This window comes from Lonchura striata, chromosome 10, assembly GCF_046129695.1.
Source record: "Lonchura striata isolate bLonStr1 chromosome 10, bLonStr1.mat, whole genome shotgun sequence".
Classification (NCBI taxonomy): Eukaryota; Metazoa; Chordata; class Aves; order Passeriformes; family Estrildidae; genus Lonchura; species Lonchura striata.
Genome location: NC_134612.1, coordinates 366,416 through 393,424, shown reverse-complemented (window position 1 = coordinate 393,424; position 27,009 = coordinate 366,416).

Genomic DNA, 27,009 nt, shown 5'->3' with positions numbered 1-27,009 from the left:
AGCGGCCACCACGGTCCTCTCGCAGTCCTTAGGGTGCGCGCAGAAGGCCGGTGCTCTGCGGCTTCGTTCTTCGCCCTCGTACAAGCTACCGCTCAGTCCGGCTCCCGGAGCAGCAGAAGCGGCTGCTTCGCGCACACAACAGCCGTACGCTCCGAAGCGCTGCTTCAGCCGAAAGACGCCGGCGACCGGCGCTTGGCTTCGGACAGCTCCGGAGAGCCGTAGTGTGCGTCTGCACTGGACTACATCATAGCGAAAAGCTTTGGCAGTGTGTCTTAGCAGGGTGATAGCTTAGGAGCGCAGCGCACTTATGCCTCCCTTGCCCAGAAACACGGATTTGCTGCACTCTCCAAAAACACTGCCCTTTCCAGGGCAAGATGCCAGATGCTCTCTGATGCCCGTGCTCTCTTCCTCCTCTTGCCCAACTTGGTTTTTTAGCGTGCACATATCTCGACATTCAGTGCACAGCGAAGGCAATCGCAAAAGTCCAGCAGCTGCTGACTCCCAAACACAAGGCGCTGGCTATGTTCTTGCTTCTCGACAACTCAACGGAGTGCTTCATTTCTGCAGTTGCCATCGAGGTCTCTGCACTCGGAGACTCAGACGACGAGCAGTTGTTTCCCAGGAGGGGCTGCATCAGGAGGAATTCAAAACTCAGGAAAATTGTCCTGGATCACCTTCCCTAAGGATGCTAGAATGGAATTGAAGGGGCAGGCGAGCGGCCACCACGGTCCTCTCGCAGTCCTTAGGGTGCGCGCAGAAGGCCGGTGCTCTGCGGCTTCGTTCTTCGCCCTCGTACAAGCTACCGCTCAGTCCGGCTCCCGGAGCAGCAGAAGCGGCTGCTTCGCGCACACAACAGCCGTACGCTCCGAAGCGCTGCTTCAGCCGAAAGACGCCGGCGACCGGCGCTTCGCTTCGGAAAGCTCCGGAGAGCCGTAGTGTGCGTCTGCACTAGACTGCATCATAGCGAAAAGCTTTGGCTCTGTGTCTCGCAGGGAGATAGCTTAGGAGCGCAGCGCACTTATGCCTCCCTTGTCCAGAAACACGATTTTACTGCACACTCCAAAAACACTGCCCTTTCAAGGGCAAGATGCCAGATGCTCTCTGATGCCCGTGCTCCCTTCCTGCTCTTGCCCAGCTCGTTGTTTTAACGTGCACATGCCGTCCTGGCATTCCGTGCACAGTGAAAGCAATCGCAAAAGTCCAGCAGCTGCTGACTCCCAAACACAAGGCGCTGGCTATGTTCTTGCTTCTCGACAACTCAACGGAGTGCTTCATTTCTGCAGTTGCCATCGAGGTCTCTGCACTCGGAGACTCAGACGACGAGCAGTTGTTTCCCAGGAGGGGCTGCATCAGGACGAATTCAAAACTCAGGAAAATTGTCCTGGAACACCTTCCATAAGGATGCTAGAATGGAATTGAAGGGGCAGGCGAGCGGCCACCACGGTCCTCTCGCAGTCCTTAGGGTGCGCGGAGAAGCCCGGTGCTCTGCGGCTTCGTTCTTCGCCCTCGTACAAGCTACCTCTCTGTCCGGCTCGCGGAGCAGGAGAAGCGGCTGCTTCGCGCACACAACAGCCGTACGCTCCGAAGCGCTGCTTCAGCCGAAAGACGCCGGCGACCGGCGCTTGGCTTCGGACAGCTCCGGAGAGCCGTAGTGTGCGTCTGCACTGGACTACATCATAGCGAAAAGCTTTGGCAGTGTGTCTTAGCAGGGTGATAGCTTAGGAGCGCAGCGCACTTATGCCTCCCTTGCCCAGAAACACGGATTTGCTGCACTCTCCAAAAACACTGCCCTTTCCAGGGCAAGATGCCAGATGCTCTCTGATGCCCGTGCTCTCTTCCTCCTCTTGCCCAACTTGGTTTTTTAGCGTGCACATATCTCGACATTCAGTGCACAGCGAAGGCAATCGCAAAAGTCCAGCAGCTGCTGACTCCCAAACACAAGGCGCTGGCTATGTTCTTGCTTCTCGACAACTCAACGGAGTGCTTCATTTCTGCAGTTGCCATCGAGGTCTCTGCACTCGGAGACGCAGAGGACGAGTAGGAGTTTCCCAGGAGGGGCTGCATCAGGACGAATTCAAAACTCAGGAAAATTGTCCTGGAACACCTTCCCTAAGGATGCTAGAATGGAATTGAAGGGGCAGGCGAGCGGCCACCACGGTCCTCTCGCAGTCCTTAGGGTGCGCGCAGAAGGCCGGTGCTCTGCGGCTTCGTTCTTCGCCCTCGTACAAGCTACCGCTCAGTCCGGCTCCCGGAGCAGCAGAAGCGGCTGCTTCGCGCACACAACAGCCGTACGCTCCGAAGCGCTGCTTCAGCCGAAAGACGCCGGCGACCGGCGCTTCGCTTCGGAAAGCTACGGAGAGCCGCAGTGTGCGTCTGCACTAGACTGCATCATAGCGAAAAGCTTTGGCTCTGTGTCTCGCAGGGAGATAGCTTAGGAGCGCAGCGCACTTATGCCTCCCTTGTCCAGAAACACGATTTTACTGCACACTCCAAAAACACTGCTCTTTCCAGGGCAATATATAAGCTGCTTTCTGACGGCCGTGATCTTTCGATTACTCTTGCCCAGCTCGTTGTTTTAACGTGCACATGCCGTCCTGGCATTCAGTGCACAGTGAAAGCAATCGCAAAAGTCCAGCAGCTGCTGACTCCCAAACACAAGGCGCTGGCTATGTTCTTGCTTCTCGACAACTCAACGCAGCCCTTCTTTTCTGCAGTTGCCATCGAGGTCTCTGCACTCGGAGACTCAGAGGACGAGCACGAGTTTCCCAGGAGGGGCTGCATCAGGACGAATTCAAAACTCAGGAAAATTGTCCTGGAACACCTTCCCTAAGGATGCTAGAATGGAATTGAAGGGGCAGGCGAGCGGCCACCACGGTCCTCTCGCAGTCCTTAGGGTGCGCGTAGAAGGCCGGTGCTCTGCGGCTTCGTTCTTCGCCGTCGTACAATCTACCGCTCTGTCCGGCTCGCGGAGCAGGAGAAGCGGCTGCTTCGCGCACACAACAGCCGTACGCTCCGAAGCGCTGCTTCAGCCGAAAGACGCCGGCGACCGGCGCTTGGCTTCGGACAGCTCCGGAGAGCCGTAGTGTGCGTCTGCACTGGACTACATCATAGCGAAAAGCTTTGGCAGTGTGTCTTAGCAGGGTGATAGCTTAGGAGCGCAGCGCACTTATGCCTCCCTTGCCCAGAAACACGGATTTGCTGCACACTCCAAAAACACTGCCCTTTCCAGGGCAAGATGCCAGATGCTCTCTGATGCCCGTGCTCTCTTCCTCCTCTTGCCCAACTTGGTTTTTTCGCGTGCACATATCTCGACATTCAGTGCACAGTGAAGGCAATCGCAAAAGTCCAGCAGCTGCTGACTCCCAAACACAAGGCGCTGGCTATGTTCTTGCTTCTCGACAACTCAACGCAGCCCTTCTTTTCTGCAGTTGCCATCGAGGTCTCTGCACTCGGAGACGCAGAGGACGAGTAGGAGTTTCCCAGGAGGGTCTGCATCAGGACGAATTCAAAACTCAGGAAAATTGTCCTGGAACACCTTCCCTAAGGATGCTAGAATGGAATTGAAGGGGCAGGCGAGCGGCCACCACGGTCCTCTCGCAGTCCTTAGGGTGCGCGCAGAAGGTCGGTGCTCTGCGGCTTCGTTCTTCGCCGTCGTACAAGCTACCGCTCTGTCCGGCTCGCGGAGCAGCAGAAGCGGCTGCTTCGCGCACACAACAGCCGTACGCTCCGAAGCGCTGCTTCAGCCGAAAGCCGCCGGCCACCGGCGCTTCGCTTCGGACAGCTCCGGAGAGCCGCAGTGTGCGTCTGCACTAGACTGCATCCTAGCGAAAAGCTTTAGCAGTGTGTCTTAGCAGGGAGATAGCTTAGGAGCGCAGCGCACTTATGCCTTCCTTGTCCAGAAACACGATTTTACTGCACACTCCAAAAACACTGCTCTTTCCAGGGCAATATATAAGCTGCTTTCTGACGGCCGTGATCTTTCGATAACTGCTCTTGCCCAGCTCGTTGTTTTAACGTGCACATGCCGTCCTGGCATTCCGTGCACAGTGAAAGCAATCGCAAAAGTCCAGCAGCTGCTGACTCCCAAACACAAGGCGCTGGCTATGTTCTTGCTTCTCGACAACTCAACGCAGCCCTTCTTTTCTGCAGTTGCCATCGAGGTCTCTGCACTCGGAGACGCAGAGGACGAGCAGTTGTTTCCCAGGAGGGGCTGCATCAGGACGAATTCAAAACTCAGGAAAATTGTCCTGGAACACCTTCCATAAGGATGCTAGAATGGAATTGAAGGGGCAGGCGAGCGGCCACCACGGTCCTCTCGCAGTTCTTAGGGTGCGCGCAGAAGCCCGGTGCTCTGCGGCTTCGTTCTTCGCCCTCGTACAATCTACCGCTCTGTCCGGCTCGCGGAGCAGGAGAAGCGGCTGCTTCGCGCACACAACAGCCGTACGCTCCGAAGCGCTGCTTCAGCCGAAAGACGCCGGCGACCGGCGCTTCGCTTCGGACAGCTCCGGAGAGCCGTAGTGTGCGTCTGCACTGGACTACATCATAGCGAAAAGCTTTGGCAGTGTGTCTTAGCAGGGAGATAGCTTAGGAGCGCAGCGCACTTATGCCTCCCTTGCCCAGAAACCCGGATTTGCTGCACACTCCAAAAACACTGCCCTTTCCAGGGCAAGATGCCAGATGCTCTCTGATGCCCGTGCTCTCTTCCTCCTCTTGCCCAACTTGGTTTTTTAGCGTGCACATATCTCGACATTCAGTGCACAGTGAAGGCAATCGCAAAAGTCCAGCAGCTGCTGACTCCCAAACACAAGGCGCTGGCTATGTTCTTGCTTCTCGACAACTCAACGCAGCCCTTCTTTTCTGCAGTTGCCATCGAGGTCTCTGCACTCGGAGACGCAGAGGACGAGCACGAGTTTCCCAGGAGGGGCTGCATCAGGACGAATTCAAAACTCAGGAAAATTGTCCTGGAACACCTTCCCTAAGGATGCTAGAATGGAATTGAAGGGGCAGGCGAGCGGCCACCACGGTCCTCTCGCAGTCCTTAGGGTGCGCGCAGAAGGCCGGTGCTCTGCGGCTTCGTTCTTCGCCCTCGTACAAGCTACCGCTCTGTCCGGCTCGCGGAGCAGCAGAAGCGGCTGCTTCGCGCACACAACAGCCGTACGCTCCGAAGCGCTGCTTCAGCCGAAAGCCGCCGGCGACCGGCGCTTCGCTTCGGACAGCTCCGGAGAGCCGCAGTGTGCGTCTGCACTAGACTGCATCCTAGCGAAAAGCTTTAGCAGTGTGTCTTAGCAGGGAGATAGCTTAGGAGCGCAGCGCACTTATGCCTTCCTTGTCCAGAAACACGATTTTACTGCACACTCCAAAAACACTGCTCTTTCCAGGGCAATATATAAGCTGCTTTCTGACGGCCGTGATCTTTCGATAACTGCTCTTGCCCAGCTCGTTGTTTTAACGTGCACATGCCGTCCTGGCATTCAGTGCACAGTGAAAGCAATCGCAAAAGTCCAGCAGCTGCTGACTCCCAAACACAAGGCGCTGGCTATGTTCTTGCTTCTCGACAACTCAACGCAGCCCTTCATTTCTGCAGTTGCCATCGAGGTCTCTGCACTCGGAGACTCAGACGACGAGCAGTTGTTTCCCAGGAGGGGCTGCATCAGGACGAATTCAAAACTCAGGAAAATTGTCCTGGAACACCTTCCATAAGGATGCTAGAATGGAATTGAAGGGGCAGGCGAGCGGCCACCACGGTCCTCTCGCAGTCCTTAGGGTGCGCGTAGAAGCCCGGTGCTCTGCGGCTTCGTTCTTCGCCCTCGTACAAGCTACCGCTCTGTCCGGCTCGCGGAGCAGGAGAAGCGGCTGCTTCGCGCACACAACAGCCGTACGCTCCGAAGCGCTGCTTCAGCCGAAAGACGCCGGCCACCGGCGCTTGGCTTCGGAAAGCTCCGGAGAGCCGTAGTGTGCGTCTGCACTAGACTGCATGATAATGAAAAGCTTTGGCAGTGTGTCTCGCAGGGAGATAGCTTAGGAGCGCAGCGCACTTATGCCTCCCTAGTCCAGAAACACGATTTTACTGCACACTCCAAAAACACTGCCCTTTCAAGGGCAAGATGCCAGATGCTCTCTGATGCCCGTGCTCTCTTCCTCCTCTTGCCCAGCTCGTTGTTTTAACGTGCACATGCCGTCCTGGCATTCAGTGCACAGTGAAAGCAATCGCAAAAGTCCAGCAGCTGCTGACTCCCAAACACAAGGCGCTGGCTATGTTCTTGCTTCTCGACAACTCAACGCAGCCCTTCATTTCTGCAGTTGCCATCGAGGTCTCTGCACTCGGAGACTCAGAGGACGAGCACGAGTTTCCCAGGAGGGGCTGCATCAGGACGAATTCAAAACTCAGGAAAATTGTCCTGGAACACCTTCCATAAGGATGCTAGAATGGAATTGAAGGGGCAGGCGAGCGGCCACCACGGTCCTCTCGCAGTCCTTAGGGTGCGCGGAGAAGCCCGGTGCTCTGCGGCTTCGTTCTTCGCCCTCGTACAAGCTACCTCTCTGTCCGGCTCCCGGAGCAGGAGAAGCGGCTGCTTCGCGCACACAACAGCCGTACGCTCCGAAGCGCTGCTTCAGCCGAAAGACGCCGGCGACCGGCGCTTGGCTTCGGACAGCTCCGGAGAGCCGTAGTGTGCGTCTGCACTGGACTACATCATAGCGAAAAGCTTTGGCAGTGTGTCTTAGCAGGGTGATAGCTTAGGAGCGCAGCGCACTTATGCCTCCCTTGCCCAGAAACACGGATTTGCTGCACTCTCCAAAAACACTGCCCTTTCCAGGGCAAGATGCCAGATGCTCTCTGATGCCCGTGCTCTCTTCCTCCTCTTGCCCAACTTGGTTTTTTAGCGTGCACATATCTCGACATTCAGTGCACAGCGAAGGCAATCGCAAAAGTCCAGCAGCTGCTGACTCCCAAACACAAGGCGCTGGCTATGTTCTTGCTTCTCGACAACTCAACGCAGCCCTTCTTTTCTGCAGTTGCCATCGAGGTCTCTGCACTCGGAGACGCAGAGGACGAGTAGGAGTTTCCCAGGAGGGTCTGCATCAGGACGAATTCAAAACTCAGGAAAATTGTCCTGGAACACCTTCCCTAAGGATGCTAGAATGGAATTGAAGGGGCAGGCGAGCGGCCACCACGGTCCTCTCGCAGTCCTTAGGGTGCGCGGAGAAGCCCGGTGCTCTGCGGCTTCGTTCTTCGCCCTCGTACAAGCTACCGCTCAGTCCGGCTCCCGGAGCAGCAGAAGCGGCTGCTTCGCGCACACAACAGCCGTACGCTCCGAAGCGCTGCTTCAGCCGAAAGACGCCGGCCACCGTCGCTTCGCTTCGGAAAGCTCCGGAGAGCCGCAGTGTGCGTCTGCACTAGACTGCATCATAGCGAAAAGCTTTGGCTCTGTGTCTCGCAGGGAGATAGCTTAGGAGCGCAGCGCACTTATGCCTCCCTTGTCCAGAAACACGATTTTACTGCACACTCCAAAAACACTGCTCTTTCCAGGGCAATATATAAGCTGCTTTCTGACGGCCGTGATCTTTCGATTACTCTTGCCCAGCTCGTTGTTTTAACGTGCACATGCCGTCCTGGCATTCAGTGCACAGTGAAAGCAATCGCAAAAGTCCAGCAGCTGCTGACTCCCAAACACAAGGCGCTGGCTATGTTCTTGCTTCTCGACAACTCAACGCAGCCCTTCTTTTCTGCAGTTGCCATCGAGGTCTCTGCACTCGGAGACTCAGAGGACGAGCACGAGTTTCCCAGGAGGGGCTGCATCAGGACGAATTCAAAACTCAGGAAAATTGTCCTGGAACACCTTCCCTAAGGATGCTAGAATGGAATTGAAGGGGCAGGCGAGCGGCCACCACGGTCCTCTCGCAGTCCTTAGGGTGCGCGTAGAAGGCCGGTGCTCTGCGGCTTCGTTCTTCGCCCTCGTACAATCTACCGCTCTGTCCGGCTCCCGGAGCAGGAGAAGCGGCTGCTTCGCGCACACAACAGCCGTACGCTCCGAAGCGCTGCTTCAGCCGAAAGACGCCGGCGACCGGCGCTTGGCTTCGGACAGCTCCGGAGAGCCGTAGTGTGCGTCTGCACTGGACTACATCATAGCGAAAAGCTTTGGCAGTGTGTCTTAGCAGGGTGATAGCTTAGGAGCGCAGCGCACTTATGCCTCCCTTGCCCAGAAACACGGATTTGCTGCACACTCCAAAAACACTGCCCTTTCCAGGGCAAGATGCCAGATGCTCTCTGATGCCCGTGCTCTCTTCCTCCTCTTGCCCAACTTGGTTTTTTCGCGTGCACATATCTCGACATTCAGTGCACAGTGAAGGCAATCGCAAAAGTCCAGCAGCTGCTGACTCCCAAACACAAGGCGCTGGCTATGTTCTTGCTTCTCGACAACTCAACGCAGCCCTTCATTTCTGCAGTTGCCATCGAGGTCTCTGCACTCGGAGACGCAGAGGACGAGTAGGAGTTTCCCAGGAGGGTCTGCATCAGGACGAATTCAAAACTCAGGAAAATTGTCCTGGAACACCTTCCCTAAGGATGCTAGAATGGAATTGAAGGGGCAGGCGAGCGGCCACCACGGTCCTCTCGCAGTCCTTAGGGTGCGCGCAGAAGGTCGGTGCTCTGCGGCTTCGTTCTTCGCCGTCGTACAAGCTACCGCTCTGTCCGGCTCGCGGAGCAGCAGAAGCGGCTGCTTCGCGCACACAACAGCCGTACGCTCCGAAGCGCTGCTTCAGCCGAAAGCCGCCGGCCACCGGCGCTTCGCTTCGGACAGCTCCGGAGAGCCGCAGTGTGCGTCTGCACTAGACTGCATCCTAGCGAAAAGCTTTAGCAGTGTGTCTTAGCAGGGAGATAGCTTAGGAGCGCAGCGCACTTATGCCTTCCTTGTCCAGAAACACGATTTTACTGCACACTCCAAAAACACTGCTCTTTCCAGGGCAATATATAAGCTGCTTTCTGACGGCCGTGATCTTTCGATAACTGCTCTTGCCCAGCTCGTTGTTTTAACGTGCACATGCCGTCCTGGCATTCAGTGCACAGTGAAAGCAATCGCAAAAGTCCAGCAGCTGCTGACTCCCAAACACAAGGCGCTGGCTATGTTCTTGCTTCTCGACAACTCAACGCAGCCCTTCATTTCTGCAGTTGCCATCGAGGTCTCTGCACTCGGAGACTCAGACGACGAGCAGTTGTTTCCCAGGAGGGGCTGCATCAGGACGAATTCAAAACTCAGGAAAATTGTCCTGGAACACCTTCCATAAGGATGCTAGAATGGAATTGAAGGGGCAGGCGAGCGGCCACCACGGTCCTCTCGCAGTCCTTAGGGTGCGCGTAGAAGCCCGGTGCTCTGCGGCTTCGTTCTTCGCCCTCGTACAAGCTACCGCTCTGTCCGGCTCGCGGAGCAGGAGAAGCGGCTGCTTCGCGCACACAACAGCCGTACGCTCCGAAGCGCTGCTTCAGCCGAAAGACGCCGGCCACCGGCGCTTGGCTTCGGAAAGCTCCGGAGAGCCGTAGTGTGCGTCTGCACTAGACTGCATGATAATGAAAAGCTTTGGCAGTGTGTCTCGCAGGGAGATAGCTTAGGAGCGCAGCGCACTTATGCCTCCCTAGTCCAGAAACACGATTTTACTGCACACTCCAAAAACACTGCCCTTTCAAGGGCAAGATGCCAGATGCTCTCTGATGCCCGTGCTCCCTTCCTGCTCTTGCCCAGCTCGTTGTTTTAACGTGCAAATGCCGTCCTGGCATTCAGTGCACAGTGAAAGCAATCGCAAAAGTCCAGCAGCTGCTGACTCCCAAACACAAGGCGCTGGCTATGTTCTTGCTTCTCGACAACTCAACGCAGCCCTTCATTTCTGCAGTTGCCATCGAGGTCTCTGCACTCGGAGACTCAGAGGACGAGCACGAGTTTCCCAGGAGGGGCTGCATCAGGACGAATTCAAAACTCAGGAAAATTGTCCTGGAACACCTTCCCTAAGGATGCTAGAATGGAATTGAAGGGGCAGGCGAGCGGCCACCACGGTCCTCTCGCAGTCCTTAGGGTGCGCGGAGAAGCCCGGTGCTCTGCGGCTTCGTTCTTCGCCCTCGTACAAGCTACCTCTCTGTCCGGCTCGCGGAGCAGGAGAAGCGGCTGCTTCGCGCACACAACAGCCGTACGCTCCGAAGCGCTGCTTCAGCCGAAAGACGCCGGCGACCGGCGCTTGGCTTCGGACAGCTCCGGAGAGCCGTAGTGTGCGTCTGCACTGGACTACATCATAGCGAAAAGCTTTGGCAGTGTGTCTTAGCAGGGTGATAGCTTAGGAGCGCAGCGCACTTATGCCTCCCTTGCCCAGAAACACGGATTTGCTGCACTCTCCAAAAACACTGCCCTTTCCAGGGCAAGATGCCAGATGCTCTCTGATGCCCGTGCTCTCTTCCTCCTCTTGCCCAACTTGGTTTTTTAGCGTGCACATATCTCGACATTCAGTGCACAGCGAAGGCAATCGCAAAAGTCCAGCAGCTGCTGACTCCCAAACACAAGGCGCTGGCTATGTTCTTGCTTCTCGACAACTCAACGGAGTGCTTCATTTCTGCAGTTGCCATCGAGGTCTCTGCACTCGGAGACGCAGAGGACGAGTAGGAGTTTCCCAGGAGGGGCTGCATCAGGACGAATTCAAAACTCAGGAAAATTGTCCTGGAACACCTTCCCTAAGGATGCTAGAATGGAATTGAAGGGGCAGGCGAGCGGCCACCACGGTCCTCTCGCAGTCCTTAGGGTGCGCGCAGAAGGCCGGTGCTCTGCGGCTTCGTTCTTCGCCCTCGTACAAGCTACCGCTCAGTCCGGCTCCCGGAGCAGCAGAAGCGGCTGCTTCGCGCACACAACAGCCGTACGCTCCGAAGCGCTGCTTCAGCCGAAAGACGCCGGCGACCGGCGCTTCGCTTCGGAAAGCTACGGAGAGCCGCAGTGTGCGTCTGCACTAGACTGCATCATAGCGAAAAGCTTTGGCTCTGTGTCTCGCAGGGAGATAGCTTAGGAGCGCAGCGCACTTATGCCTCCCTTGTCCAGAAACACGATTTTACTGCACACTCCAAAAACACTGCTCTTTCCAGGGCAATATATAAGCTGCTTTCTGACGGCCGTGATCTTTCGATTACTCTTGCCCAGCTCGTTGTTTTAACGTGCACATGCCGTCCTGGCATTCAGTGCACAGTGAAAGCAATCGCAAAAGTCCAGCAGCTGCTGACTCCCAAACACAAGGCGCTGGCTATGTTCTTGCTTCTCGACAACTCAACGCAGCCCTTCTTTTCTGCAGTTGCCATCGAGGTCTCTGCACTCGGAGACTCAGAGGACGAGCACGAGTTTCCCAGGAGGGGCTGCATCAGGACGAATTCAAAACTCAGGAAAATTGTCCTGGAACACCTTCCCTAAGGATGCTAGAATGGAATTGAAGGGGCAGGCGAGCGGCCACCACGGTCCTCTCGCAGTCCTTAGGGTGCGCGTAGAAGGCCGGTGCTCTGCGGCTTCGTTCTTCGCCGTCGTACAATCTACCGCTCTGTCCGGCTCGCGGAGCAGGAGAAGCGGCTGCTTCGCGCACACAACAGCCGTACGCTCCGAAGCGCTGCTTCAGCCGAAAGACGCCGGCGACCGGCGCTTGGCTTCGGACAGCTCCGGAGAGCCGTAGTGTGCGTCTGCACTGGACTACATCATAGCGAAAAGCTTTGGCAGTGTGTCTTAGCAGGGTGATAGCTTAGGAGCGCAGCGCACTTATGCCTCCCTTGCCCAGAAACACGGATTTGCTGCACACTCCAAAAACACTGCCCTTTCCAGGGCAAGATGCCAGATGCTCTCTGATGCCCGTGCTCTCTTCCTCCTCTTGCCCAACTTGGTTTTTTCGCGTGCACATATCTCGACATTCAGTGCACAGTGAAGGCAATCGCAAAAGTCCAGCAGCTGCTGACTCCCAAACACAAGGCGCTGGCTATGTTCTTGCTTCTCGACAACTCAACGCAGCCCTTCTTTTCTGCAGTTGCCATCGAGGTCTCTGCACTCGGAGACGCAGAGGACGAGTAGGAGTTTCCCAGGAGGGTCTGCATCAGGACGAATTCAAAACTCAGGAAAATTGTCCTGGAACACCTTCCCTAAGGATGCTAGAATGGAATTGAAGGGGCAGGCGAGCGGCCACCACGGTCCTCTCGCAGTCCTTAGGGTGCGCGCAGAAGGTCGGTGCTCTGCGGCTTCGTTCTTCGCCGTCGTACAAGCTACCGCTCTGTCCGGCTCGCGGAGCAGCAGAAGCGGCTGCTTCGCGCACACAACAGCCGTACGCTCCGAAGCGCTGCTTCAGCCGAAAGCCGCCGGCCACCGGCGCTTCGCTTCGGACAGCTCCGGAGAGCCGCAGTGTGCGTCTGCACTAGACTGCATCCTAGCGAAAAGCTTTAGCAGTGTGTCTTAGCAGGGAGATAGCTTAGGAGCGCAGCGCACTTATGCCTTCCTTGTCCAGAAACACGATTTTACTGCACACTCCAAAAACACTGCTCTTTCCAGGGCAATATATAAGCTGCTTTCTGACGGCCGTGATCTTTCGATAACTGCTCTTGCCCAGCTCGTTGTTTTAACGTGCACATGCCGTCCTGGCATTCCGTGCACAGTGAAAGCAATCGCAAAAGTCCAGCAGCTGCTGACTCCCAAACACAAGGCGCTGGCTATGTTCTTGCTTCTCGACAACTCAACGCAGCCCTTCTTTTCTGCAGTTGCCATCGAGGTCTCTGCACTCGGAGACGCAGAGGACGAGCAGTTGTTTCCCAGGAGGGGCTGCATCAGGACGAATTCAAAACTCAGGAAAATTGTCCTGGAACACCTTCCATAAGGATGCTAGAATGGAATTGAAGGGGCAGGCGAGCGGCCACCACGGTCCTCTCGCAGTTCTTAGGGTGCGCGCAGAAGCCCGGTGCTCTGCGGCTTCGTTCTTCGCCCTCGTACAATCTACCGCTCTGTCCGGCTCGCGGAGCAGGAGAAGCGGCTGCTTCGCGCACACAACAGCCGTACGCTCCGAAGCGCTGCTTCAGCCGAAAGACGCCGGCGACCGGCGCTTCGCTTCGGACAGCTCCGGAGAGCCGTAGTGTGCGTCTGCACTGGACTACATCATAGCGAAAAGCTTTGGCAGTGTGTCTTAGCAGGGAGATAGCTTAGGAGCGCAGCGCACTTATGCCTCCCTTGCCCAGAAACACGGATTTGCTGCACACTCCAAAAACACTGCCCTTTCCAGGGCAAGATGCCAGATGCTCTCTGATGCCCGTGCTCTCTTCCTCCTCTTGCCCAACTTGGTTTTTTAGCGTGCACATATCTCGACATTCAGTGCACAGTGAAGGCAATCGCAAAAGTCCAGCAGCTGCTGACTCCCAAACACAAGGCGCTGGCTATGTTCTTGCTTCTCGACAACTCAACGCAGCCCTTCTTTTCTGCAGTTGCCATCGAGGTCTCTGCACTCGGAGACGCAGAGGACGAGCACGAGTTTCCCAGGAGGGGCTGCATCAGGACGAATTCAAAACTCAGGAAAATTGTCCTGGAACACCTTCCCTAAGGATGCTAGAATGGAATTGAAGGGGCAGGCGAGCGGCCACCACGGTCCTCTCGCAGTCCTTAGGGTGCGCGCAGAAGGCCGGTGCTCTGCGGCTTCGTTCTTCGCCCTCGTACAAGCTACCGCTCTGTCCGGCTCGCGGAGCAGCAGAAGCGGCTGCTTCGCGCACACAACAGCCGTACGCTCCGAAGCGCTGCTTCAGCCGAAAGCCGCCGGCGACCGGCGCTTCGCTTCGGACAGCTCCGGAGAGCCGCAGTGTGCGTCTGCACTAGACTGCATCCTAGCGAAAAGCTTTAGCAGTGTGTCTTAGCAGGGAGATAGCTTAGGAGCGCAGCGCACTTATGCCTTCCTTGTCCAGAAACACGATTTTACTGCACACTCCAAAAACACTGCTCTTTCCAGGGCAATATATAAGCTGCTTTCTGACGGCCGTGATCTTTCGATAACTGCTCTTGCCCAGCTCGTTGTTTTAACGTGCACATGCCGTCCTGGCATTCAGTGCACAGTGAAAGCAATCGCAAAAGTCCAGCAGCTGCTGACTCCCAAACACAAGGCGCTGGCTATGTTCTTGCTTCTCGACAACTCAACGCAGCCCTTCATTTCTGCAGTTGCCATCGAGGTCTCTGCACTCGGAGACTCAGACGACGAGCAGTTGTTTCCCAGGAGGGGCTGCATCAGGACGAATTCAAAACTCCGGAAAATTGTCCTGGAACACCTTCCATAAGGATGCTAGAATGGAATTGAAGGGGCAGGCGAGCGGCCACCACGGTCCTCTCGCAGTCCTTAGGGTGCGCGTAGAAGCCCGGTGCTCTGCGGCTTCGTTCTTCGCCCTCGTACAAGCTACCGCTCTGTCCGGCTCGCGGAGCAGGAGAAGCGGCTGCTTCGCGCACACAACAGCCGTACGCTCCGAAGCGCTGCTTCAGCCGAAAGACGCCGGCGACCGGCGCTTGGCTTCGGACAGCTCCGGAGAGCCGTAGTGTGCGTCTGCACTAGACTGCATGATAATGAAAAGCTTTGGCAGTGTGTCTCGCAGGGAGATAGCTTAGGAGCGCAGCGCACTTATGCCTCCCTAGTCCAGAAACACGATTTTACTGCACACTCCAAAAACACTGCCCTTTCAAGGGCAAGATGCCAGATGCTCTCTGATGCCCGTGCTCCCTTCCTGCTCTTGCCCAGCTCGTTGTTTTAACGTGCACATGCCGTCCTGGCATTCAGTGCACAGTGAAAGCAATCGCAAAAGTCCAGCAGCTGCTGACTCCCAAACACAAGGCGCTGGCTATGTTCTTGCTTCTCGACAACTCAACGCAGCCCTTCATTTCTGCAGTTGCCATCGAGGTCTCTGCACTCGGAGACTCAGAGGACGAGCACGAGTTTCCCAGGAGGGGCTGCATCAGGACGAATTCAAAACTCAGGAAAATTGTCCTGGAACACCTTCCCTAAGGATGCTAGAATGGAATTGAAGGGGCAGGCGAGCGGCCACCACGGTCCTCTCGCAGTCCTTAGGGTGCGCGGAGAAGCCCGGTGCTCTGCGGCTTCGTTCTTCGCCCTCGTACAAGCTACCTCTCTGTCCGGCTCCCGGAGCAGGAGAAGCGGCTGCTTCGCGCACACAACAGCCGTACGCTCCGAAGCGCTGCTTCAGCCGAAAGACGCCGGCGACCGGCGCTTGGCTTCGGACAGCTCCGGAGAGCCGTAGTGTGCGTCTGCACTGGACTACATCATAGCGAAAAGCTTTGGCAGTGTGTCTTAGCAGGGTGATAGCTTAGGAGCGCAGCGCACTTATGCCTCCCTTGCCCAGAAACACGGATTTGCTGCACTCTCCAAAAACACTGCCCTTTCCAGGGCAAGATGCCAGATGCTCTCTGATGCCCGTGCTCTCTTCCTCCTCTTGCCCAACTTGGTTTTTTAGCGTGCACATATCTCGACATTCAGTGCACAGCGAAGGCAATCGCAAAAGTCCAGCAGCTGCTGACTCCCAAACACAACGCGCTGGCTATGTTCTTGCTTCTCGACAACTCAACGCAGCCCTTCATTTCTGCAGTTGCCATCGAGGTCTCTGCACTCGGAGACGCAGAGGACGAGTAGGAGTTTCCCAGGAGGGTCTGCATCAGGACGAATTCAAAACTCAGGAAAATTGTCCTGGAACACCTTCCCTAAGGATGCTAGAATGGAATTGAAGGGGCAGGCGAGCGGCCACCACGGTCCTCTCGCAGTCCTTAGGGTGCGCGCAGAAGGTCGGTGCTCTGCGGCTTCGTTCTTCGCCGTCGTACAAGCTACCGCTCTGTCCGGCTCGCGGAGCAGCAGAAGCGGCTGCTTCGCGCACACAACAGCCGTACGCTCCGAAGCGCTGCTTCAGCCGAAAGCCGCCGGCCACCGGCGCTTCGCTTCGGACAGCTCCGGAGAGCCGCAGTGTGCGTCTGCACTAGACTGCATCCTAGCGAAAAGCTTTAGCAGTGTGTCTTAGCAGGGAGATAGCTTAGGAGCGCAGCGCACTTATGCCTTCCTTGTCCAGAAACACGATTTTACTGCACACTCCAAAAACACTGCTCTTTCCAGGGCAATATATAAGCTGCTTTCTGACGGCCGTGATCTTTCGATAACTGCTCTTGCCCAGCTCGTTGTTTTAACGTGCACATGCCGTCCTGGCATTCAGTGCACAGTGAAAGCAATCGCAAAAGTCCAGCAGCTGCTGACTCCCAAACACAAGGCGCTGGCTATGTTCTTGCTTCTCGACAACTCAACGCAGCCCTTCATTTCTGCAGTTGCCATCGAGGTCTCTGCACTCGGAGACTCAGACGACGAGCAGTTGTTTCCCAGGAGGGGCTGCATCAGGACGAATTCAAAACTCAGGAAAATTGTCCTGGAACACCTTCCATAAGGATGCTAGAATGGAATTGAAGGGGCAGGCGAGCGGCCACCACGGTCCTCTCGCAGTCCTTAGGGTGCGCGTAGAAGCCCGGTGCTCTGCGGCTTCGTTCTTCGCCCTCGTACAAGCTACCGCTCTGTCCGGCTCGCGGAGCAGGAGAAGCGGCTGCTTCGCGCACACAACAGCCGTACGCTCCGAAGCGCTGCTTCAGCCGAAAGACGCCGGCCACCGGCGCTTGGCTTCGGAAAGCTCCGGAGAGCCGTAGTGTGCGTCTGCACTAGACTGCATGATAATGAAAAGCTTTGGCAGTGTGTCTCGCAGGGAGATAGCTTAGGAGCGCAGCGCACTTATGCCTCCCTAGTCCAGAAACACGATTTTACTGCACACTCCAAAAACACTGCCCTTTCAAGGGCAAGATGCCAGATGCTCTCTGATGCCCGTGCTCCCTTCCTGCTCTTGCCCAGCTCGTTGTTTTAACGTGCAAATGCCGTCCTGGCATTCAGTGCACAGTGAAAGCAATCGCAAAAGTCCAGCAGCTGCTGACTCCCAAACACAAGGCGCTGGCTATGTTCTTGCTTCTCGACAACTCAACGCAGCCCTTCATTTCTGCAGTTGCCATCGAGGTCTCTGCACTCGGAGACTCAGAGGACGAGCACGAGTTTCCCAGGAGGGGCTGCATCAGGACGAATTCAAAACTCAGGAAAATTGTCCTGGAACACCTTCCCTAAGGATGCTAGAATGGAATTGAAGGGGCAGGCGAGCGGCCACCACGGTCCTCTCGCAGTCCTTAGGGTGCGCGGAGAAGCCCGGTGCTCTGCGGCTTCGTTCTTCGCCCTCGTACAAGCTACCTCTCTGTCCGGCTCGCGGAGCAGGAGAAGCGGCTGCTTCGCGCACACAACAGCCGTACGCTCCGAAGCGCTGCTTCAGCCGAAAGACGCCGGCGACCGGCGCTTGGCTTCGGACAGCTCCGGAGAGCCGTAGTGTGCGTCTGCACTGGACTACATCATAGCGAAAAGCTTTGGCAGTGTGTCTTAGCAGGGTGATAGCTTAGGAGCGCAGCGCACTTATGCCTCCCTTGCCCAGAAACACGGATTTGCTGCACTCTCCAAAAACACTGCCCTTTCCAGGGCAAGATGCCAGATGCTCTCTGATGCCCGTGCTCTCTTCCTCCTCTTGCCCAACTTGGTTTTTTAGCGTGCACATATCTCGACATTCAGTGCACAGCGAAGGCAATCGCAAAAGTCCAGCAGCTGCTGACTCCCAAACACAAGGCGCTGGCTATGTTCTTGCTTCTCGACAACTCAACGGAGTGCTTCATTTCTGCAGTTGCCATCGAGGTCTCTGCACTCGGAGACGCAGAGGACGAGTAGGAGTTTCCCAGGAGGGGCTGCATCAGGACGAATTCAAAACTCAGGAAAATTGTCCTGGAACACCTTCCCTAAGGATGCTAGAATGGAATTGAAGGGGCAGGCGAGCGGCCACCACGGTCCTCTCGCAGTCCTTAGGGTGCGCGCAGAAGGCCGGTGCTCTGCGGCTTCGTTCTTCGCCCTCGTACAAGCTACCGCTCAGTCCGGCTCCCGGAGCAGCAGAAGCGGCTGCTTCGCGCACACAACAGCCGTACGCTCCGAAGCGCTGCTTCAGCCGAAAGACGCCGGCGACCGGCGCTTCGCTTCGGAAAGCTACGGAGAGCCGCAGTGTGCGTCTGCACTAGACTGCATCATAGCGAAAAGCTTTGGCTCTGTGTCTCGCAGGGAGATAGCTTAGGAGCGCAGCGCACTTATGCCTCCCTTGTCCAGAAACACGATTTTACTGCACACTCCAAAAACACTGCTCTTTCCAGGGCAATATATAAGCTGCTTTCTGACGGCCGTGATCTTTCGATTACTCTTGCCCAGCTCGTTGTTTTAACGTGCACATGCCGTCCTGGCATTCAGTGCACAGTGAAAGCAATCGCAAAAGTCCAGCAGCTGCTGACTCCCAAACACAAGGCGCTGGCTATGTTCTTGCTTCTCGACAACTCAACGCAGCCCTTCTTTTCTGCAGTTGCCATCGAGGTCTCTGCACTCGGAGACTCAGAGGACGAGCACGAGTTTCCCAGGAGGGGCTGCATCAGGACGAATTCAAAACTCAGGAAAATTGTCCTGGAACACCTTCCCTAAGGATGCTAGAATGGAATTGAAGGGGCAGGCGAGCGGCCACCACGGTCCTCTCGCAGTCCTTAGGGTGCGCGTAGAAGGCCGGTGCTCTGCGGCTTCGTTCTTCGCCGTCGTACAATCTACCGCTCTGTCCGGCTCGCGGAGCAGGAGAAGCGGCTGCTTCGCGCACACAACAGCCGTACGCTCCGAAGCGCTGCTTCAGCCGAAAGACGCCGGCGACCGGCGCTTGGCTTCGGACAGCTCCGGAGAGCCGTAGTGTGCGTCTGCACTGGACTACATCATAGCGAAAAGCTTTGGCAGTGTGTCTTAGCAGGGTGATAGCTTAGGAGCGCAGCGCACTTATGCCTCCCTTGCCCAGAAACACGGATTTGCTGCACACTCCAAAAACACTGCCCTTTCCAGGGCAAGATGCCAGATGCTCTCTGATGCCCGTGCTCTCTTCCTCCTCTTGCCCAACTTGGTTTTTTCGCGTGCACATATCTCGACATTCAGTGCACAGTGAAGGCAATCGCAAAAGTCCAGCAGCTGCTGACTCCCAAACACAAGGCGCTGGCTATGTTCTTGCTTCTCGACAACTCAACGCAGCCCTTCTTTTCTGCAGTTGCCATCGAGGTCTCTGCACTCGGAGACGCAGAGGACGAGTAGGAGTTTCCCAGGAGGGTCTGCATCAGGACGAATTCAAAACTCAGGAAAATTGTCCTGGAACACCTTCCCTAAGGATGCTAGAATGGAATTGAAGGGGCAGGCGAGCGGCCACCACGGTCCTCTCGCAGTCCTTAGGGTGCGCGCAGAAGGTCGGTGCTCTGCGGCTTCGTTCTTCGCCGTCGTACAAGCTACCGCTCTGTCCGGCTCGCGGAGCAGCAGAAGCGGCTGCTTCGCGCACACAACAGCCGTACGCTCCGAAGCGCTGCTTCAGCCGAAAGCCGCCGGCCACCGGCGCTTCGCTTCGGACAGCTCCGGAGAGCCGCAGTGTGCGTCTGCACTAGACTGCATCCTAGCGAAAAGCTTTAGCAGTGTGTCTTAGCAGGGAGATAGCTTAGGAGCGCAGCGCACTTATGCCTTCCTTGTCCAGAAACACGATTTTACTGCACACTCCAAAAACACTGCTCTTTCCAGGGCAATATATAAGCTGCTTTCTGACGGCCGTGATCTTTCGATAACTGCTCTTGCCCAGCTCGTTGTTTTAACGTGCACATGCCGTCCTGGCATTCCGTGCACAGTGAAAGCAATCGCAAAAGTCCAGCAGCTGCTGACTCCCAAACACAAGGCGCTGGCTATGTTCTTGCTTCTCGACAACTCAACGCAGCCCTTCTTTTCTGCAGTTGCCATCGAGGTCTCTGCACTCGGAGACGCAGAGGACGAGCAGTTGTTTCCCAGGAGGGGCTGCATCAGGACGAATTCAAAACTCAGGAAAATTGTCCTGGAACACCTTCCATAAGGATGCTAGAATGGAATTGAAGGGGCAGGCGAGCGGCCACCACGGTCCTCTCGCAGTTCTTAGGGTGCGCGCAGAAGCCCGGTGCTCTGCGGCTTCGTTCTTCGCCCTCGTACAATCTACCGCTCTGTCCGGCTCGCGGAGCAGGAGAAGCGGCTGCTTCGCGCACACAACAGCCGTACGCTCCGAAGCGCTGCTTCAGCCGAAAGACGCCGGCGACCGGCGCTTCGCTTCGGACAGCTCCGGAGAGCCGTAGTGTGCGTCTGCACTGGACTACATCATAGCGAAAAGCTTTGGCAGTGTGTCTTAGCAGGGAGATAGCTTAGGAGCGCAGCGCACTTATGCCTCCCTTGCCCAGAAACACGGATTTGCTGCACACTCCAAAAACACTGCCCTTTCCAGGGCAAGATGCCAGATGCTCTCTGATGCCCGTGCTCTCTTCCTCCTCTTGCCCAACTTGGTTTTTTAGCGTGCACATATCTCGACATTCAGTGCACAGTGAAGGCAATCGCAAAAGTCCAGCAGCTGCTGACTCCCAAACACAAGGCGCTGGCTATGTTCTTGCTTCTCGACAACTCAACGCAGCCCTTCTTTTCTGCAGTTGCCATCGAGGTCTCTGCACTCGGAGACGCAGAGGACGAGCACGAGTTTCCCAGGAGGGGCTGCATCAGGACGAATTCAAAACTCAGGAAAATTGTCCTGGAACACCTTCCCTAAGGATGCTAGAATGGAATTGAAGGGGCAGGCGAGCGGCCACCACGGTCCTCTCGCAGTCCTTAGGGTGCGCGCAGAAGGCCGGTGCTCTGCGGCTTCGTTCTTCGCCCTCGTACAAGCTACCGCTCTGTCCGGCTCGCGGAGCAGCAGAAGCGGCTGCTTCGCGCACACAACAGCCGTACGCTCCGAAGCGCTGCTTCAGCCGAAAGCCGCCGGCGACCGGCGCTTCGCTTCGGACAGCTCCGGAGAGCCGCAGTGTGCGTCTGCACTAGACTGCATCCTAGCGAAAAGCTTTAGCAGTGTGTCTTAGCAGGGAGATAGCTTAGGAGCGCAGCGCACTTATGCCTTCCTTGTCCAGAAACACGATTTTACTGCACACTCCAAAAACACTGCTCTTTCCAGGGCAATATATAAGCTGCTTTCTGACGGCCGTGATCTTTCGATAACTGCTCTTGCCCAGCTCGTTGTTTTAACGTGCACATGCCGTCCTGGCATTCAGTGCACAGTGAAAGCAATCGCAAAAGTCCAGCAGCTGCTGACTCCCAAACACAAGGCGCTGGCTATGTTCTTGCTTCTCGACAACTCAACGCAGCCCTTCATTTCTGCAGTTGCCATCGAGGTCTCTGCACTCGGAGACTCAGACGACGAGCAGTTGTTTCCCAGGAGGGGCTGCATCAGGACGAATTCAAAACTCCGGAAAATTGTCCTGGAACACCTTCCATAAGGATGCTAGAATGGAATTGAAGGGGCAGGCGAGCGGCCACCACGGTCCTCTCGCAGTCCTTAGGGTGCGCGTAGAAGCCCGGTGCTCTGCGGCTTCGTTCTTCGCCCTCGTACAAGCTACCGCTCTGTCCGGCTCGCGGAGCAGGAGAAGCGGCTGCTTCGCGCACACAACAGCCGTACGCTCCGAAGCGCTGCTTCAGCCGAAAGACGCCGGCGACCGGCGCTTGGCTTCGGACAGCTCCGGAGAGCCGTAGTGTGCGTCTGCACTAGACTGCATGATAATGAAAAGCTTTGGCAGTGTGTCTCGCAGGGAGATAGCTTAGGAGCGCAGCGCACTTATGCCTCCCTAGTCCAGAAACACGATTTTACTGCACACTCCAAAAACACTGCCCTTTCAAGGGCAAGATGCCAGATGCTCTCTGATGCCCGTGCTCCCTTCCTGCTCTTGCCCAGCTCGTTGTTTTAACGTGCACATGCCGTCCTGGCATTCAGTGCACAGTGAAAGCAATCGCAAAAGTCCAGCAGCTGCTGACTCCCAAACACAAGGCGCTGGCTATGTTCTTGCTTCTCGACAACTCAACGCAGCCCTTCATTTCTGCAGTTGCCATCGAGGTCTCTGCACTCGGAGACTCAGAGGACGAGCACGAGTTTCCCAGGAGGGGCTGCATCAGGACGAATTCAAAACTCAGGAAAATTGTCCTGGAACACCTTCCCTAAGGATGCTAGAATGGAATTGAAGGGGCAGGCGAGCGGCCACCACGGTCCTCTCGCAGTCCTTAGGGTGCGCGGAGAAGCCCGGTGCTCTGCGGCTTCGTTCTTCGCCCTCGTACAAGCTACCTCTCTGTCCGGCTCCCGGAGCAGGAGAAGCGGCTGCTTCGCGCACACAACAGCCGTACGCTCCGAAGCGCTGCTTCAGCCGAAAGACGCCGGCGACCGGCGCTTGGCTTCGGACAGCTCCGGAGAGCCGTAGTGTGCGTCTGCACTGGACTACATCATAGCGAAAAGCTTTGGCAGTGTGTCTTAGCAGGGTGATAGCTTAGGAGCGCAGCGCACTTATGCCTCCCTTGCCCAGAAACACGGATTTGCTGCACTCTCCAAAAACACTGCCCTTTCCAGGGCAAGATGCCAGATGCTCTCTGATGCCCGTGCTCTCTTCCTCCTCTTGCCCAACTTGGTTTTTTAGCGTGCACATATCTCGACATTCAGTGCACAGCGAAGGCAATCGCAAAAGTCCAGCAGCTGCTGACTCCCAAACACAACGCGCTGGCTATGTTCTTGCTTCTCGACAACTCAACGGAGTGCTTCATTTCTGCAGTTGCCATCGAGGTCTCTGCACTCGGAGACGCAGAGGACGAGTAGGAGTTTCCCAGGAGGGTCTGCATCAGGACGAATTCAAAACTCAGGAAAATTGTCCTGGAACACCTTCCCTAAGGATGCTAGAATGGAATTGAAGGGGCAGGCGAGCGGCCACCACGGTCCTCTCGCAGTCCTTAGGGTGCGCGCAGAAGGCCGGTGCTCTGCGGCTTCGTTCTTCGCCCTCGTACAAGCTACCGCTCAGTCCGGCTCCCGGAGCAGCAGAAGCGGCTGCTTCGCGCACACAACAGCCGTACGCTCCGAAGCGCTGCTTCAGCCGAAAGACGCCGGCCACCGGCGCTTCGCTTCGGAAAGCTCCGGAGAGCCGCAGTGTGCGTCTGCACTAGACTGCATCATAGCGAAAAGCTTTGGCTCTGTGTCTCGCAGGGAGATAGCTTAGGAGCGCAGCGCACTTATGCCTCCCTTGTCCAGAAACACGATTTTACTGCACACTCCAAAAACACTGCTCTTTCCAGGGCAATATATAAGCTGCTTTCTGACGGCCGTGATCTTTCGATTACTCTTGCCCAGCTCGTTGTTTTAACGTGCACATGCCGTCCTGGCATTCAGTGCACAGTGAAAGCAATCGCAAAAGTCCAGCAGCTGCTGACTCCCAAACACAAGGCGCTGGCTATGTTCTTGCTTCTCGACAACTCAACGCAGCCCTTCTTTTCTGCAGTTGCCATCGAGGTCTCTGCACTCGGAGACTCAGAGGACGAGCACGAGTTTCCCAGGAGGGGCTGCATCAGGACGAATTCAAAACTCAGGAAAATTGTCCTGGAACACCTTCCCTAAGGATGCTAGAATGGAATTGAAGGGGCAGGCGAGCGGCCACCACGGTCCTCTCGCAGTCCTTAGGGTGCGCGTAGAAGGCCGGTGCTCTGCGGCTTCGTTCTTCGCCGTCGTACAATCTACCGCTCTGTCCGGCTCCCGGAGCAGGAGAAGCGGCTGCTTCGCGCACACAACAGCCGTACGCTCCGAAGCGCTGCTTCAGCCGAAAGACGCCGGCGACCGGCGCTTGGCTTCGGACAGCTCCGGAGAGCCGTAGTGTGCGTCTGCACTGGACTACATCATAGCGAAAAGCTTTGGCAGTGTGTCTTAGCAGGGTGATAGCTTAGGAGCGCAGCGCACTTATGCCTCCCTTGCCCAGAAACACGGATTTGCTGCACACTCCAAAAACACTGCCCTTTCCAGGGCAAGATGCCAGATGCTCTCTGATGCCCGTGCTCTCTTCCTCCTCTTGCCCAACTTGGTTTTTTCGCGTGCACATATCTCGACATTCAGTGCACAGTGAAGGCAATCGCAAAAGTCCAGCAGCTGCTGACTCCCAAACACAAGGCGCTGGCTATGTTCTTGCTTCTCGACAACTCAACGCAGCCCTTCTTTTCTGCAGTTGCCATCGAGGTCTCTGCACTCGGAGACGCAGAGGACGAGTAGGAGTTTCCCAGGAGGGTCTGCATCAGGACGAATTCAAAACTCAGGAAAATTGTCCTGGAACACCTTCCCTAAGGATGCTAGAATGGAATTGAAGGGGCAGGCGAGCGGCCACCACGGTCCTCTCGCAGTCCTTAGGGTGCGCGCAGAAGGTCGGTGCTCTGCGGCTTCGTTCTTCGCCCTCGTACAAGCTACCGCTCTGTCCGGCTCGCGGAGCAGCAGAAGCGGCTGCTTCGCGCACACAACAGCCGTACGCTCCGAAGCGCTGCTTCAGCCGAAAGCCGCCGGCCACCGGCGCTTCGCTTCGGACAGCTCCGGAGAGCCGCAGTGTGCGTCTGCACTAGACTGCATCCTAGCGAAAAGCTTTAGCAGTGTGTCTTAGCAGGGAGATAGCTTAGGAGCGCAGCGCACTTATGCCTTCCTTGTCCAGAAACACGATTTTACTGCACACTCCAAAAACACTGCTCTTTCCAGGGCAATATATAAGCTGCTTTCTGACGGCCGTGATCTTTCGATAACTGCTCTTGCCCAGCTCGTTGTTTTAACGTGCACATGCCGTCCTGGCATTCAGTGCACAGTGAAAGCAATCGCAAAAGTCCAGCAGCTGCTGACTCCCAAACACAAGGCGCTGGCTATGTTCTTGCTTCTCGACAACTCAACGCAGCCCTTCATTTCTGCAGTTGCCATCGAGGTCTCTGCACTCGGAGACTCAGACGACGAGCAGTTGTTTCCCAGGAGGGGCTGCATCAGGACGAATTCAAAACTCAGGAAAATTGTCCTGGAACACCTTCCATAAGGATGCTAGAATGGAATTGAAGGGGCAGGCGAGCGGCCACCACGGTCCTCTCGCAGTCCTTAGGGTGCGCGTAGAAGCCCGGTGCTCTGCGGCTTCGTTCTTCGCCCTCGTACAAGCTACCGCTCTGTCCGGCTCGCGGAGCAGGAGAAGCGGCTGCTTCGCGCACACAACAGCCGTACGCTCCGAAGCGCTGCTTCAGCCGAAAGACGCCGGCCACCGGCGCTTGGCTTCGGAAAGCTCCGGAGAGCCGTAGTGTGCGTCTGCACTAGACTGCATGATAATGAAAAGCTTTGGCAGTGTGTCTCGCAGGGAGATAGCTTAGGAGCGCAGCGCACTTATGCCTCCCTAGTCCAGAAACACGATTTTACTGCACACTCCAAAAACACTGCCCTTTCAAGGGCAAGATGCCAGATGCTCTCTGATGCCCGCGCTCCCTTCCTGCTCTTGCCCAGCTCGTTGTTTTAACGTGCAAATGCCGTCCTGGCATTCAGTGCACAGTGAAAGCAATCGCAAAAGTCCAGCAGCTGCTGACTCCCAAACACAAGGCGCTGGCTATGTTCTTGCTTCTCGACAACTCAACGCAGCCCTTCATTTCTGCAGTTGCCATCGAGGTCTCTGCACTCGGAGACTCAGAGGACGAGCACGAGTTTCCCAGGAGGGGCTGCATCAGGACGAATTCAAAACTCAGGAAAATTGTCCTGGAACACCTTCCCTAAGGATGCTAGAATGGAATTGAAGGGGCAGGCGAGCGGCCACCACGGTCCTCTCGCAGTCCTTAGGGTGCGCGGAGAAGCCCGGTGCTCTGCGGCTTCGTTCTTCGCCCTCGTACAAGCTACCTCTCTGTCCGGCTCGCGGAGCAGGAGAAGCGGCTGCTTCGCGCACACAACAGCCGTACGCTCCGAAGCGCTGCTTCAGCCGAAAGACGCCGGCGACCGGCGCTTGGCTTCGGACAGCTCCGGAGAGCCGTAGTGTGCGTCTGCACTGGACTACATCATAGCGAAAAGCTTTGGCAGTGTGTCTTAGCAGGGTGATAGCTTAGGAGCGCAGCGCACTTATGCCTCCCTTGCCCAGAAACACGGATTTGCTGCACTCTCCAAAAACACTGCCCTTTCCAGGGCAAGATGCCAGATGCTCTCTGATGCCCGTGCTCTCTTCCTCCTCTTGCCCAACTTGGTTTTTTAGCGTGCACATATCTCGACATTCAGTGCACAGCGAAGGCAATCGCAAAAGTCCAGCAGCTGCTGACTCCCAAACACAAGGCGCTGGCTATGTTCTTGCTTCTCGACAACTCAACGGAGTGCTTCATTTCTGCAGTTGCCATCGAGGTCTCTGCACTCGGAGACGCAGAGGACGAGTAGGAGTTTCCCAGGAGGGGCTGCATCAGGACGAATTCAAAACTCAGGAAAATTGTCCTGGAACACCTTCCCTAAGGATGCTAGAATGGAATTGAAGGGGCAGGCGAGCGGCCACCACGGTCCTCTCGCAGTCCTTAGGGTGCGCGCAGAAGGCCGGTGCTCTGCGGCTTCGTTCTTCGCCCTCGTACAAGCTACCGCTCAGTCCGGCTCCCGGAGCAGCAGAAGCGGCTGCTTCGCGCACACAACAGCCGTACGCTCCGAAGCGCTGCTTCAGCCGAAAGACGCCGGCGACCGGCGCTTCGCTTCGGAAAGCTCCGGAGAGCCGCAGTGTGCGTCTGCACTAGACTGCATCATAGCGAAAAGCTTTGGCTCTGTGTCTCGCAGGGAGATAGCTTAGGAGCGCAGCGCACTTATGCCTCCCTTGTCCAGAAACACGATTTTACTGCACACTCCAAAAACACTGCTCTTTCCAGGGCAATATATAAGCTGCTTTCTGACGGCCGTGATCTTTCGATTACTCTTGCCCAGCTCGTTGTTTTAACGTGCACATGCCGTCCTGGCATTCAGTGCACAGTGAAAGCAATCGCAAAAGTCCAGCAGCTGCT